Source organism: Chenopodium album, chromosome 1 (genome assembly GCF_948465745.1).
Source record: "Chenopodium album chromosome 1, dcCheAlbu1.1, whole genome shotgun sequence".
In the NCBI taxonomy this organism is placed as follows: Eukaryota; Viridiplantae; Streptophyta; class Magnoliopsida; order Caryophyllales; family Amaranthaceae; genus Chenopodium; species Chenopodium album.
In genome coordinates, this window is record NC_137834.1 from 54402831 (window position 1) to 54417464 (window position 14634).

Here is a 14634-nt window from a genome sequence, read left to right on the forward strand (position 1 = left end):
CTCCTTTCCTAAATCCGAAATTTGAGTCGACAAATTGTTAATAGCATTGAGTTGTTCCATCGAGTATCCCATTGTAATACTCTTGTTTATCGACTCCTTCTCACCATCTTGCCATTCCATGTAGTTTCTAACTACATCCTCAATGATACCTACAACCTCTTCCTCGGTCATATTCATGATTGAGCCTCCGGCTCCGGCATCTAGACTTGTTCTCCCTTGAGGACTCAAACCACCATAACAAATTTGAATGATTTGGTAAGTGGGGATTCCATGGTGAGGACACTCACGTGGCATTCTTTGTATCTCTCCTATGCTTCATAAAGACTTTCACTAGACTTTTGCTTGAAACCTTGAATCAAAGCTCTTGCCTCCACCGTTTTCTTTTGAGGGAAGAAACGGGAAAGGGATTCCTTGGTGACTTCATCCCAAGTTCACAAAGAATTAGGCTTCACTTCCTTATCTAGCCACTCTTGAGCTCTTCCAATAGGAGAAAAAGGAAATAGCTTAAGCCTTATGAATTCTTGAGCTACCCCGCTCACCTTAATTGTATTGCATTACTTCTCAAATTCCTTAAGATGGTTTAGAGGGCTCTCATTAACTCCTCCACTATATTTCTTCCTTTCAATCAAAGTTATCATTGCCGGCTTGATTTTAAAGTCACTATCCGGGATTAATAATGGAGCGATTCCGCTCTCATACTTGTATGCACCCGGAGTACCCAATTCCTTCAATGTGACCCATTGAGCTTCTCCCATGTTAACTTGCTGTAGGCGTCGTTCGAAGTGCGCCTACGTAAAAAGCATGTGGTGAATATTCTTGGCACTCATAGGAAGTGGGAATTGACATAACGATTAGGGACAAGGAAAGTAGGGAGCCGCCAACAAGTTTTTAAGGAACTTGTAAACCGTTCACGGATCATAAAAGGCAACCACGAATAAGGGACAACGAAGGCAACAACGATTGGCCCGTGAAGGTTACACCACATTCATAATCCATGATATTACTAACTCCATATGGTTCAGAACCACGAAAGGAGGATCGGGGATGATGGTACAAAGTGAGTCATGGAGTCACATTCGCCCGTATTGGCCTCTACTCGATTCTTATAGTGAAAAGTAATCCTTGATTCTGTTTGTTTGCAACTACAAAATAATAAACGAGTTAGTAACTTCAAGGAAATAATAAAGCAATAATTAAATTAAATTAAATTAAATGAAGTAAAGTTGATTTTGGGGCCAAACCCTCAAACAATTCTACCTTTCACGCCTAGGCTTAAGGATGGAACCACGAGTGAAGCATGGACTCCTTTGAGTACTTGAAGAAGGAATTTTGAAGTAGAAAAGGGTAGGCTAGTGTTTAGGCTAAAGCATAGAAGACAGAAAATAAAATACGAGAATTACTCGGTGCCCCGTACATCAGAAATGAGGGGGGTATTTATAGGGAAAATGTGCTGAGGGAGCACACGGAACCCTAAAATGATAAAAACCCTAAAAAAGTATCCCGTGACACAGTCAAACTGTACCGTGACACGGGAAGCTCCACCGTTAGACGGCACACTTTCCCGTGACACGGTACATTTTTGGTGTGACGCGGGAAATTTTCAGAAAACGGGATAGAAAACTCGTTAAGGGTTTGCGCGGAAAAGACACGGAATCTCCCGTGTCACGGTAGACTTCCCGTGTCACGGGAAATCCCACCGTCAGACGGGAAGGATTCCCGTGACACGGTAGGTACCTGCCGTGGCGCGGGAAATTCCGTCTAAATACATTTTTAACCCTAATTTCCTTCGGCATTTTAAGTGCCGATTGATAATTTTGGGCCTTTTCTGACTTTTTATTATTCGGGCTAAAATAAGAAAATAATTAAATAAAAAATGAATAAAGGGTTTGGGCCAAAAATAAATAATAAAACAATAAAATAAAAAAGGTTTGGGCTAAAATTAAATAATAAGTTTGGGCTGAAATTAAAACTATGCTTTTACCAAACATCAAGGCTAATCCATGAACTGTTCAAAAATATGAATTTAATCAAACACGATTTTTTCAAGCACTCACGGGATTAAATACTGAACCCGGCCAATAGTGGCGGTGAAAGGTTGTTCATCATCGAGTTTGGTTTTGGGGAGACATTTTTAGGTCTACAGAAGCCCCCACTTTGACTGAGTTTGTAGAACCGTCAGTTTTGAAAACGATAGTCAAAGTAGCCGATAGGGACGGAGAATGATTTAAGACGTTCTGCGATCCTAAATCATTCTGTATACGCCGATACCTGCAGAAAAATGTTAATTCCACAGATAAAAGAGTAAAGGGATAGAATACGTATCTGACACTAGTGTATTGGTGACAAACGGATTTTGGTAGCTTCCTAAGCTTGAAGGAATCCACCGAGTGACATTTGTTGAAACGCTTTCCATGCTTGAGGAAAGCCGACTGAAGAGTTTGGTAGTTTTCTAAGCCTGAAGAAACCTACCGGATAACACTTTCCATGCTTGAGGAAAGTCGACGAATGAATTTGGTGTCATTCTATGCTTGAAGAAATCCAACGATAATGCCTTCCATACTTGAGGAAAGCCGACTTGGCGGTTTTCTATACTTGAAGAAAAATCCACCGATAACGCTTTCCAAGCCTGAGGAAAGCCGACTTGGCGGTTTTCTATACTTGAAGAAAAATCCACCGATAATGCTTTCCAAGCCTGAGGAAAGCCGACTTGGCGCTTTTCTATACTTGAAGAAAAATCCACTGATAATGCTTTCCATGCTTGAGGAAAGCCGACGATTGCTGAAATTTGTAAGTGTATGATGGTTCGATTATCCCCGAATGTGGGCCGCAGATGATTCACACCTCTAAGTCGATTATCCGACCATATTAGGTGCTTAAAATGCCGAAAAATAGACTTTGATGCTTGCTAGGGGTAAAATGGTAATTTTAGTCCCCTTTAAGTATCAATTACAATTTTTCGCGTAATTTCAGCGAAAAATAACTGTCCAATTTATGCAAAAAAAATAAAATAAATAAATAAATCGAGCAACCTTAGTCAAAATGTCAGAATATTCGCAAATAACCGTACAAAACCACCGTGTCACGAAAACATATTCCCGTGACACGGCAACAGCTCCCCGTCACGCGGAAGCTACTTCCCGTGACACGGTAAGGGAATCCCGTGTCGCGGGAATCAAGTGGCTGAAAAACGGCCAAAAAGCATCTTTGACCTGTCAAGGCTTGTGCACCACACAAAAATCTGACCGTTACGTGGGAACGGGGTCCGTTGCACGGGATTTTTATGTTTTAAATATCACACATTTTCCTCATTTTCCTCATTCTCTTGCTCGTCCGATTCTCACCCAAAAAACTAAAAATTTTTTTAATGGTTTGCCGTGACTCGTCGACTGCTCACCGGCGCTCGGTTTTGCTTCCCGTTGGCCGAAGTTCACCACCGTGTCACGGCGATTTTCCTCGTCTCTTTTTATTATATTTTTTTTTTATTTTTTGCGACCTGCTGCTGCCGTTGTTTCGTTGCTGCTGTTGCTGTTTACTATCGGAGCTGCCGTCGGAGTCACCGGAGCTCCGTCGCCTGTCAAGCTCACCGCGACACGGGACAGCCTCGCCGTGTCACGTTTTTATTTGACCGTGTCGCGGCGGTCTGTTGGTGGCCGGAGCTTTTTTCGAGCTTTTATTGCTCAATTTTCTGCCGATTTTACTCCAAATTTTTTCCATACTCCTCATATTCGAACCTCTACAAGGATCTATGTAAGTTCTTCTTAATTTGTGCCTCAAATTTGCTTCGAAAGTAATTTCATGAAAACCCTTAAAAATCAATTTGGGGATTTTTGATTTTGAGGTTTTATGTTGAAATTCTTGCCATGATTTTACTTGTATATGTATGTATGTGTGTTTGTGAGAAATTTGAGACAAAAATTGCATGATTTGATGGAGAATTGAGCAAATCACCATTTTTGGGTACTACTTTGTGAAATGATGTTCATGTTACTTCTTTGTACTTGAAATGGTGAAAAAATGATGGTAAACCTTGTGAAATATTTCATGATGTATTGATTCATATTTTGCGTATGTACTGCATTGTCATGGAGAACTTAGTATCATTGCGGCTAGGAGAACTGTAGTATTAGTTTGTCATGGAGAAACTAAATACCATAATTTTGCCAATTTTTAGCCTGGAGGTAAAAATTTAGCATATAATTCAATAAATAACTAAATAACTTAGGAAATGATGCTAAGTATTCAGATTTTTATTTTTATAAATATGCAACTTGAATTAAATGTCTTAGGAAATGATGCTAAGCATTTAGATTTTTATAATAGCATGCCTAGGCGACGAGATTGCGATCTTTCTACCCACGGCCGACGTCGGGCTTTTCGGGAGGACACTCCCACTGTTCCTGAGGGCATGGACGACGATGTCTTAGAGTCCGAGCCTCGGACTTCTACGAGTAGGGGTAGGTGGGTTCCACCTCCGTGGACTCTAGACCAGTTGGTTTTCTGCCGTGAAAACCATGTTTCTCACCGCCCACTCTCCGGCATAGTCGATGGCACGCTTCGCCACCACGGTTCTGGAGCTGGCGATTTGATCCCTCGACTTCACCAGATCATTACGAGGGATCCTGCTACAAACGCCCTATGGGAATCGGCTGGTTTAGTAGATTTCTATACGGCGGTTGTAGGGTTTCGCAGCCCCCGGGATTGCGGTGCGACGGTCGTTCGCGCATTGTTGGAGTATTTCTGGGATACTACCAACACTTTTCATTTTGCTTGGGGGGAAATGACGGTGACCCCTCTAGACTTCGTTATGATTAGCGGGCTGCGCTTCACCGAACGGGCTGTAGGTCAGATGTCTGATCTATCTTGGGGATCGGCTGAGGCAGCTGATTTGTTGGGTCCGATCGTTCAGCACATCAGGACCCGACTAGTTTCTCGAGGTGGTCCTAGGAGCAGACGATTGGAGCTGGCTTCAGTTTTAGCTCGTGGCTTCGACATGGAGGATACGACGGCTGAGCAGCGAGTGCGGATCTTCATCCTGATCCTGATCTCAATGACCCTTTCTCCTGATAGGAGTTCACGCGTACTCCTTTGCTACCTCCCCTCTTTGGTCAGGATCCATGAGATAGGATCCTATAGCTGGGCCAACCTTGGATACGCCGATCTTCTCTTATCGCTACGTCATGGCTGTCGGCAGCTGAATGACGAGTCTCCCATCACCGTCTATGGTCTGTGGAGAGTCGTAGAGGTGATGATCTTTTCCCTTTTTGTTTCACTTTAGCTTGTTCGACTCATGTGCTAAAGATTACTTTTCATCGCAGCTATGGTTCTACGAGTACTTCCCAGGCTTGGCTCCTCGCCGGCGTCGTGGAGCGGTCCATGATTTGCTGGCGTGATCGAGGAGAGTCGCGGGTGGAGTCCGTTCCTGCACTGCGTGGGCTACTACGCCGAGGCACCTCTTCTGTTGGCGTAAGGATTAGTTTTGTTGCCTTTTTCCTTCTAACGTTGTTTCCGTTGTTTCACGCCAACTTTTTATGGTTTCTAGGTTGCCATTGATATCCAGTATCGTCCTTGGGCCGGGATGACCGATCTACCTGAGGCCTTGCGTCTTTCAGCGCACCGTACCATTTTGGTTGGTACCGGACGCTTTGTCTAGTATTTGGGGGAGCGAGTCGTTCGTCAGCATAGTGGCGATCGCTTTGTGGTGCCCTCATCTCCACCAGAGTCGATGATGGACTCACGCTTGATCAGAGAGTTGATTAACAGGGGGGAGCGCTATACTTTTCCATGGCAGGAGCTTGTACACATGGAGAGTGATTATGCGCGGGACTTGCATCCCTCTCTGGCTCCTCCACCCCGTCTTCTTGAGGTATGATTTCTTTTGAGGATCTTCTTTACTAGTCTCTGTTTTAAATAGTCGAATAACTTAATTATTCGATCATATTTTCAGACAACTATTCGCCCTGTGGGGAGGATCGAGATTCCTCCTCAGTCTGTCCGCTATCCAGGGCCGATTGGTATCACCGAGGACCATATTGCTGACGCGCCAGAGGGTTACAGACAGGCGCAGGAGTCTCTGCCCGAGGTCTTTGAGCCGGTGAGTTTTCTTTGATGCATTATTCATCCTTTTAACACTGCTTGTTACTGACTTTTCTTTGTTTTATCATCAGCCTAACCGCCCGGAGATGATGGGACTCATGAAGCTGGTTGACGCCCTGAAGTAATGCATCATCAAGCTTCGGCGTGGTGCGAGTTGTCGGAGCTCTAGTGACGTTCTTGAGGTATTATTCATTTTTTATTTCTACCATTTGTTTTATTTTGCACTGTTAACACCTTTTGATTTTGTATCTTTCAGGAGCGACGGAGGTCCCGCTCGCGCTCGAGGCCTAGAGGCTCGGACGAGGAGGAGCTTGGTCGTGGTAGACGATCTCCAGAGATTCACCGGCGTTCTCATTCTCAGCGAGAGCCTTAGACTACTCAGCCATTTCAAGAGGCTTAGTGGCAGCAGCCTCAGTCTTCCCAGCGCTTTCCGAGCCAGAGTCAGGGGCAGCGTCAGTCGTTAACAGAGCCTCCACAGCCTGAGCTTGGGTCTGTTTTGACTCCCCTAGATCCTGGTTCATTTTCAGCTCCATTGTCCGGGATTCCTCCACCGGTGTCAGGCCTTTTCTCAGTTCCGATGTATGGGACGATGCCTTCACCGACGATTCCAGTGTCTTTGGGCCAGTCTACACCGTTTTCCGGCTGGACGGGTCCTACCTTGAGTTTGACTACTGCTGGGGTCACAGGGACTAGTAGAGACACTACTCCCCGTACTCGGATGGTGGAGGGACTCTTCGGCTCACCGTTCCCATATGCGCAGGGTGGAAATGATACTGATTATGGCTCTAGAGACTTTTGACCAAGGGTTTTTATTTGTATATATACTATGATGGCACTTGACATGTTTATTTATGTAGACTCTTTTGTACATTATTCACGGTTTATGTATTTATTATTGTGTGTTAGAGTGTGCTTGAGACTCATTGTGTGTGATCGTGTATTTATTAATGACGCGACAAAAAATATAAGTGGAGTAATGGAGGGTACCGACCTTCCCCAAAAGAAAAGGAAATAAAAAGACAAGCAAAAATAAATAAGATGATAAGGAAATAAAATATTAAAGTGAGGAATAAATAAATAAATACCCTCCCCAAAAATTAAAATGATAAAGAAATAAAATATTAAAGTGATGAATAAACAAAATAAAGATAATAATAAAAAAAAATAGAGATAAAAAAAAAAAGTTGAGAATTTTATTAGAAATAAAACTCTCAGAAAACTGAAAAATAAACGGAGAAGATAAAATACTATAAAAAATCCGGATAGATACGGGAAAAGATAAAAAAAGAAAACGCGTGGGGTGCCGTGACACGGCACTGTTAACCGTGTCACGGCAGAACTTGCCGTGTCACGGTAGGACGTGTCGTGTCACGGTACGCGTATTTCTCAGCGGTTTGTTTTACGCGTATAAAAAGATAAATTCTGGGCAATGTCAAGCGCTTTTGCTATAAAATAAGACCAGTTCATTTATGATATGCATAATTACAAAACACAAAATAATTTAGAATTTCATATTTCAATAATCATGTCTCAGAATTTTGATAATACATTGCGTGACTGGTCTTATTCTTTGACCAATGCTGAAAAAAGAGAGTTAGAATTATTTCATGTCAGGGGTATGCTAGCCCTGCGACATGTAGCTATTGAACATGATTTTCTTAGGGCAGCATTAGATTTTTGGAGTCTAGAAACACACTGTTTCAAATTTGATTATGATTAAATTTGTCCCTTGCCGAAGGAATTCGGTGCAATCTTTGGATATCCTGCTAAAAATCTTATTGCCATGCCTACCCTACGTGAATATTATTACCAAGATTTTGAACGCCATCTGAATCTAACAGATCCAGATTTAAATAGAATTGTTTGTGGTAATGAAGTAGACTTAGAAAAACTTGCTAATTTATATTTTAATCGCCCTATCTCTGAGTCTTATCATGTATATCGTAGAAGGGCATATATTTTTTGCATGTTTAGCAAGCTTTTATTTGCAAACGGTAGGGTAGGACATGCTTGTCTAGCGTCTGTGTTTTAGCATGTCGAATATGGAAGATCTCCTATGCCGACGTGCCTTGGAGAAACGTTTCATAGCCTTGACGAGGCAAAAGCTGACCGGAAAGCTATCAGGAAGGGCTCTCTTGTACTACTGCAGGTAAAAATATGCTCCGAGTAGCCCCTGTGACACAAAACAGGCACCGTGTCACGGTGGGTGTCTGCCGTGACACGGCAAAACCTGCCGTGTCACGGGAATCTGCTTAATAATTATTTATTTATTTATTATTTTTTTTCCACTGATTTTTTCTCTTTCTTTTTTGCAGATTTGGTTGATGGAGCGTTTGGAACTATTCGAAGCCCCCGACGATGTTGAAAAATATGGCCCTAACGACCTAGTCCGCAGGAAAAAGAATTACTCTACGAACATGTCGTATGAAGATTGGAAAAATTCCTTTGCAAAGAGAGAATTTTCCATTCGTTGGGTGGTGCCTTGGTGGAGGCTTACTAGGATGGTTGGCACGAATGATACTCCATATTGTCGTGTTCCTAGTATCTCAAAACTGACCTTTTATTACCCTTCTCGACTGATGCGGCAGTATGGACTTGAACAAGTAATTCCACGCTATAACGATATTCCTCGTGAAGTATCGTTGCATGAAAGTAACGTTCACAAGTATGAGACTTATTGGATTGGAAGAGCTTTGTGGACCGTTTCTGCAAGCGACCAAGCCCCTCCTCCTTTATCTAGTGCATACAACGCATGGTTGAACCCTAGAAGTAGGAGGGAACGATTTGGATCACGCAAGTCTGATGTGAAGAGTCGTCTTGGAAATAAGAAAGCTCCTCCTAAAGATCGACTAGGTCCGAGAACACAAGGGATTGGGTTTAAGACTCCTATAATGCCAAGAAATTAGAATTATGTGAAAGGGAAGGGAAAATAAAAGATGGTCTATAGGGAGAAACAACCGAAAAAATTCAAGAAAGGTGAAAGGGGTGAAAGTTCGACTAGGGGTGTGACGGTTCGGGCTACGAAAGACACATTAATGGTGAAGGCCGACCTAATTGACCAAGAGAAAGATGCTCCTAAAGAGAAGAGAGATTAGATCAATAGTTCTTTGCTTTTTATGATTTATAATTCTTATTTAAAATAAGGCATATGATGCCAATACTTGTAGTCGCATTTATTTTAATAATAATAGCAAATTTATTTCAGCCTTAAAAATAAAAATTACAATGACTTTTATTTATTATTTATTTATCCGAGTCAAGGAGTCGGACGCAATGGAAGAACGAAAATAAAAAAAAAACTCGAACAATGAATTCGCAACGAACGCGCCACTAAAAACAAAACGGAAAACCTGAAATTCCACCGTGTCACGGTGAAAAAATCCCGTGATACGTTACAAATTCCCGCGTCACGACAATTTTTTTTTTTCCTCAGGGCCACCGTGTCACGGTGAACAGTACCGTGACACGGTGGAATGTCCCGTGTAGCGGCAATTTCCCCCCCCCCCTTTTTTTGTGACGCAATGCCGAACTGACGCGCATATTTGATCAACAGAGGGAGGATTTTTATTTTTTAAAGTGGTCGGGCCCCATTGAGGGGTTGCCTACGTATCCTAAAAAGGAATCAGGCCAAACGTAGCTCTGTTGGGTCATGAACCCATGCGACTAGGCATAGAATTTCTTGAGTTGATCCAAGTTGGTTAAATTGTGGAAGCCGTTACCGTCCATGTCTACCAATTGTGCCGCTCCGCCAGACAGGATGGCTTTAACAATGTACGGGTCTGACCAATTCGGTCTGAATTTTCCTCTTGGATCCAACACATTTTTACGAAGTTCCTTAAGCACTAGGTCACCCTCTTTGATATTCCTGGTCTTCACTTTTTTATTAAAATGTCGCGCCATACGCTGTTGGTAGGTTTGGACATGATGCAAAGCTGCCAAGAGTTTTTCATCAAGTAAGACCAGTTCGTCGTATCTTGCTCTAATCTAGTCGACTTCATCTAGTTGGCTTTCCCATGCGATTCAAAGAGAAGGGATTTCGAGTTCGATTGGTTGTACAGCTTCAACTCCATAGACCAAAGAGAAGGGGATAGCCCCCGTTGATGTACAAACAGAGGTTCGATAACCCCAAAGGGCGAAATGTAGCTTACTTGGCTAATCCTTATAATTTTCTGTCATCTTTTCGATGATAGTTTTCACATTTTTATTGGCCGATTCGACTGCACCATTTGTTTGTGGTCTGTAAGGTGATGATCTGTGATGCTTGATATGATATTTCTGTAATAATTCCGCGCATTCGGCTTGGAAATGTGTTCCATTATCACTGATCATCTCATGTGGTACCCCAAAGCGGCATTTGATATTTTTCTCAATGAATTAAGCTACATGTTTCGCCGTCAGCTTAGCATATGAGGCAGCTTCGACCCATTTGGTGAAATAGTCGATTGCTACGAGAATGAATTCATGCCCCATAGTAGTCCAATAGTAACCTTGTCGTTGAATCTTTTGGACTAACATCTTTGCATTCATGTGTGTTCCACATATACCTACATGAAGGTTTTCCATGGTTTTCTGTGCTTCTTTCTTGGCTATGCATAAGAGATTTCTTCCCATTACAGTTCTGTTGTGGAGTTCTCCCCTGATGAGCACATACTGTGAGGCCATGAGCCTCAAAGCATGGCGTGCCCTTTTATCAGTATTAGGAGGGTATTCTCCTCTTGTCACATAATTAAGGATATCGGTATACTATGGCTCTTCATCTTCTTCTTGTGGTTCTTGTTCATCGTCGAGTACGTGAACATAAGCCGGCTCATATCTTCTTTCTATGGTCAATGGCATCCTGATTGTATCAGTTGGAATTCGCACCATTGATGCTAACTTGGCTAGTGCATCGGCGAATTGGTTTTCTTCTCTTGGAAAATACGTATATTCCACTTCATCTAGTTGCTCCGTGAGAGTTTCTAAATGAGCTTGATACGTAGCGAGGCTTTCACTTCTCACTTTCCATCTCTTGGAGATTTGGTTAATGATTAGTGAAGAATCACCATAGATTATGAGTTTCTTAATTCCCAAGGCGACAGCTGTTTCTAACCCCAAAATGCATGCTTCATATTCTGCGGCATTGTTGGTGACATCAAAGTCGAGCTTCATGGAAATTGGGATGTGTTCTTCATTGGGTGATACGAGCAAGATTCCTACACCACATCCTTTTTTGGTTTGAAGCTCCATCGAAATAGAGTGTCCAGCTATCATCTTCAGTCATGAGTAAATCTTCGTCAGGGAAATCGTACTCATCTTCTTCTTTTTCAGCTTCTTCTAGCGGAAAATCTGCTAAGAAGTCAGAAACCGCAGAACCTTTGATGGCTTTTTGTGGCACAAATCTCAAGTCAAACTGAGCAAGATTGACTATCCTCCTTGATAATCTGCCATTGAGTGTTGTTTTTTCGAACAAGTATTTGAGAGGATCCATTCTGGACACGACATGCACTGTATGAGTGAGCATGTAATGTCTTAGTTTCTATGCGGCCCATACGAGTGCGAGACACAACATCTCAAGTGGTGTGTATCGCGTCTCATATCCTTAAAGTTTCTTGCTCAAGTAATACATTGCATTCTCCTTGCTTTCGATCTCTTGTGCTAGCATTGCCCCCATCGTTTCTAATGTGACCGTAAGGTAGAGTCGAAGAGGAAATTCAGGTATTGCTGGCGCTAGCACGGGTGGGTTTGCCAAATACTCTTTGATTTTCTCGAAAGCCTTTTGGCAATCGTCATCCCATGTGACTAGGACATTTTTCTAGAGCTTCTTGAATATAGGTTCACATATTGCTGTGAGCTTTGATATGAACCTGCTTATATACTGCAACCTTCCAATGAAACCTCGAATCTCCTTCTCATTTTTGGGCGGTGGCATGGCCATGACCGCCTTTACTTTTGTAGGATCTATTTCAATTCCTCGAGAACTGATCACGTATCCAAGTAATTTGCCTGACGTGACTCCGAATGCACATTTTGCTGGATTTAATCTCATGTTGTATTTGCGGAGTCTTTCAAAGAACTTGCGAAGTGCAATAATATGGCCTGGGCGATCTTTAGACTTAACGATCATATCATCGACATAGACCTCCACCTCTTTGTGCATCACGTCATGTAACAATGTTGTAGCTGCTCTTTGGTAGGTGGCACCCGCGTTTTTCAACCCGAATGGCATTACCGTATAGCAATATGTACCCCATTGTGTGATGAATGTGGTTTTCTCCATGTCTTCTTCGGCCATCAATACCTGATTATATCCGGCGTAACCATCCATGAATGACAGGAGTGCATGGTTTGCTGTATTATCGACCAGAATGTCAATGTGAGGTAGAGGGAACCCATATTTTGGGCTTTCTTTATTGAGATCCCTGTAATCAACACACATTCTGACCCTTCCATCCTTCTTTAGAACTGGAACCACATTTGCTATCCATTCCGAATATTTCGATACTCTGATGAAACCTGTGGCCAACTGCTTCCAGACTTCTTCCTTGATTTTGAAAGCCACATCCGGTTTCATACGGCGCAGCTTTTGTTTGACAGGCTTCATACCTGGAATGAGTGGTATCGTATGCTGAGCTATATCCCTGTCAATTCCTGGCATATCTTGGTATGACCAAGCAAATACATCAACAAATTCACTAACCAAGTTAATTAGCTCTTTGCGTTCATCTTGACTTAGTGTTAATCCAATTTTTACTTCTTTAATAGTCGTATCATTGGAAATGTTAACTGTTTCTGTATCTTCAATAACTGCTGTTTTATTTTCGTGTTCTTCCATTGCTTTTATTATTTCTTTGTCATTTTTATCATTAGCAAAGCAATATTGATCGGGGCTAAGGGAATGACATGCATCGTAAGCAAAGGTACTCATTTTATTGAATTCATTGGCTAATACATCAAGAGAGGCAAGGTCGGCTGCGACCTCACCGGAATTATTAGGACTAGAAAGAGAGGACTCAACAAGAGACTCAGGGTTGAACTCTTTAGCAGAAAGAGGGTCGCCCTCAGACTCTAACGACTCGTCTACAGACTTAGACTCAGACTCGGACTCGGACCCAGACGACTCAGACTCATCAAACATAGGACCCTCGCAAGCGGTTATTTCCAACTTCCCTCCATTCGGCGTAGTGATCCTTAATGTCTTGCGCCATCCCCTTGAAATGTTGTCAGCTTGGACGATTAACTCGGAGGGGTCAAAATCCTTGTTCGCTATGACAGCTTGAACGAGCTCGGAGTTATCGTTGCGGACCGGCTTGGACTCATTTTTCTCTATTCCAAAAAGAAGGTTGATTCCTAGATCATCAGAGTTCAGGCTAGCTGGCTTCTCGGTTGTGAAGAGCTCTTCGTCTTCATCAACGAAGTCACAATCGAGGAACACCTCGAATCCTGGTTCACGGATCCCATCATGGACGAATGGCTCAAGGAATTCATAGCATGGGAAGTCTTCCCCTTCTTTGATGTACTGGCCATTGAGGGTGAACGGATATGGATCCATGGCCATTTCCGTCTTTGTGATTTGAGCATTATTGCGAGCCTTCTTCTTCAATGAAGCTTGTTTTAGATCTTCTTTTGTTGGCTTGAATCCCAAGCCAAAAGTATCCTTCTTGAGTGCACCAGGATGGCCCCAAGATTCAGCCATTTTCTTCTTGAGTCCAACGGTCATTCCAGGGAAATGAACTTGCTTCTTTAGAATGGCATTGATACTGGTGTTTGAATAGGGATCGAAGTCGAGATGACACTTTTCCTTCTCTTCGATCACAAGAACATCATCAAGTGAAAACCCCCAATGATCTTCATCCTCTTCGTCATGTTCAACATGGACGATAGGAGTATCAATAACTTGAATGTGCATAGGAGAAGCATCATTAGTAATCGGAACCCCTCCAACGATGGCTTTCACTTTCTGGTGCAGCGATGATGGAATCGCCTTTAGCTCAAGAAGCCAAGGGCGTCCTAACAACAGATTGAAAGAGGCCTTAATGTCCACCACCTGAAATTTGGTGCGACGTTCAATGGCCCCAGTAGTTATATTCAGTATGATAGCACCCACGGCTTGACGACGAGTATTATCATAAGCGCGAATCCCTTGAGTGGAGGGAGTCAATTCTTCATTCTTTGTGCCCAACTTCTTTGCAGTACGGAGTGGGCACACATTGATATTAGAGCCATTATCAACCAGGCTCATAGGAACATTCATCTGCCTAAACACCACAGTGAGGTGTAAGGCCTTATTATGTTGTTCCCTTCCGGGGGCAGATCCTTATCAGAAAACGAAATCAGATTGCTAGTACTGGGCAACTCAGTAGTGAGAAAGTTGACCAGTCCTTGCGGAGTCATGTCATCATCAACTCCTATATTCACCAGAGCATTCATTACAGCCTTTCGATGCTCGTGGGAAGTGGCCAAAAGCTTTCATACATTCATCTCCACCTTGGTCTTTTGCAGTTGTTTGACCACATCGTTGTTCACAAGGTCGATGGGATCAACTATCGGATGTGATTGTGGTGG

The 14634-nt window shown here is 42.8% G+C and overlaps 1 non-coding gene across 1 annotated transcript; it reads left to right on the forward strand.

Moving 5' to 3' along the window:
- The first annotated feature begins 265 nt into the window (after positions 1-265).
- LOC145565282 (small nucleolar RNA R71) lies at positions 266-370 on the forward strand. Its single transcript, XR_014095003.1, has one exon. It is a non-coding gene; the product is annotated as a small nucleolar RNA R71 (small nucleolar RNA).
- Positions 371-14634: the final 14264 nt, after the last annotated feature.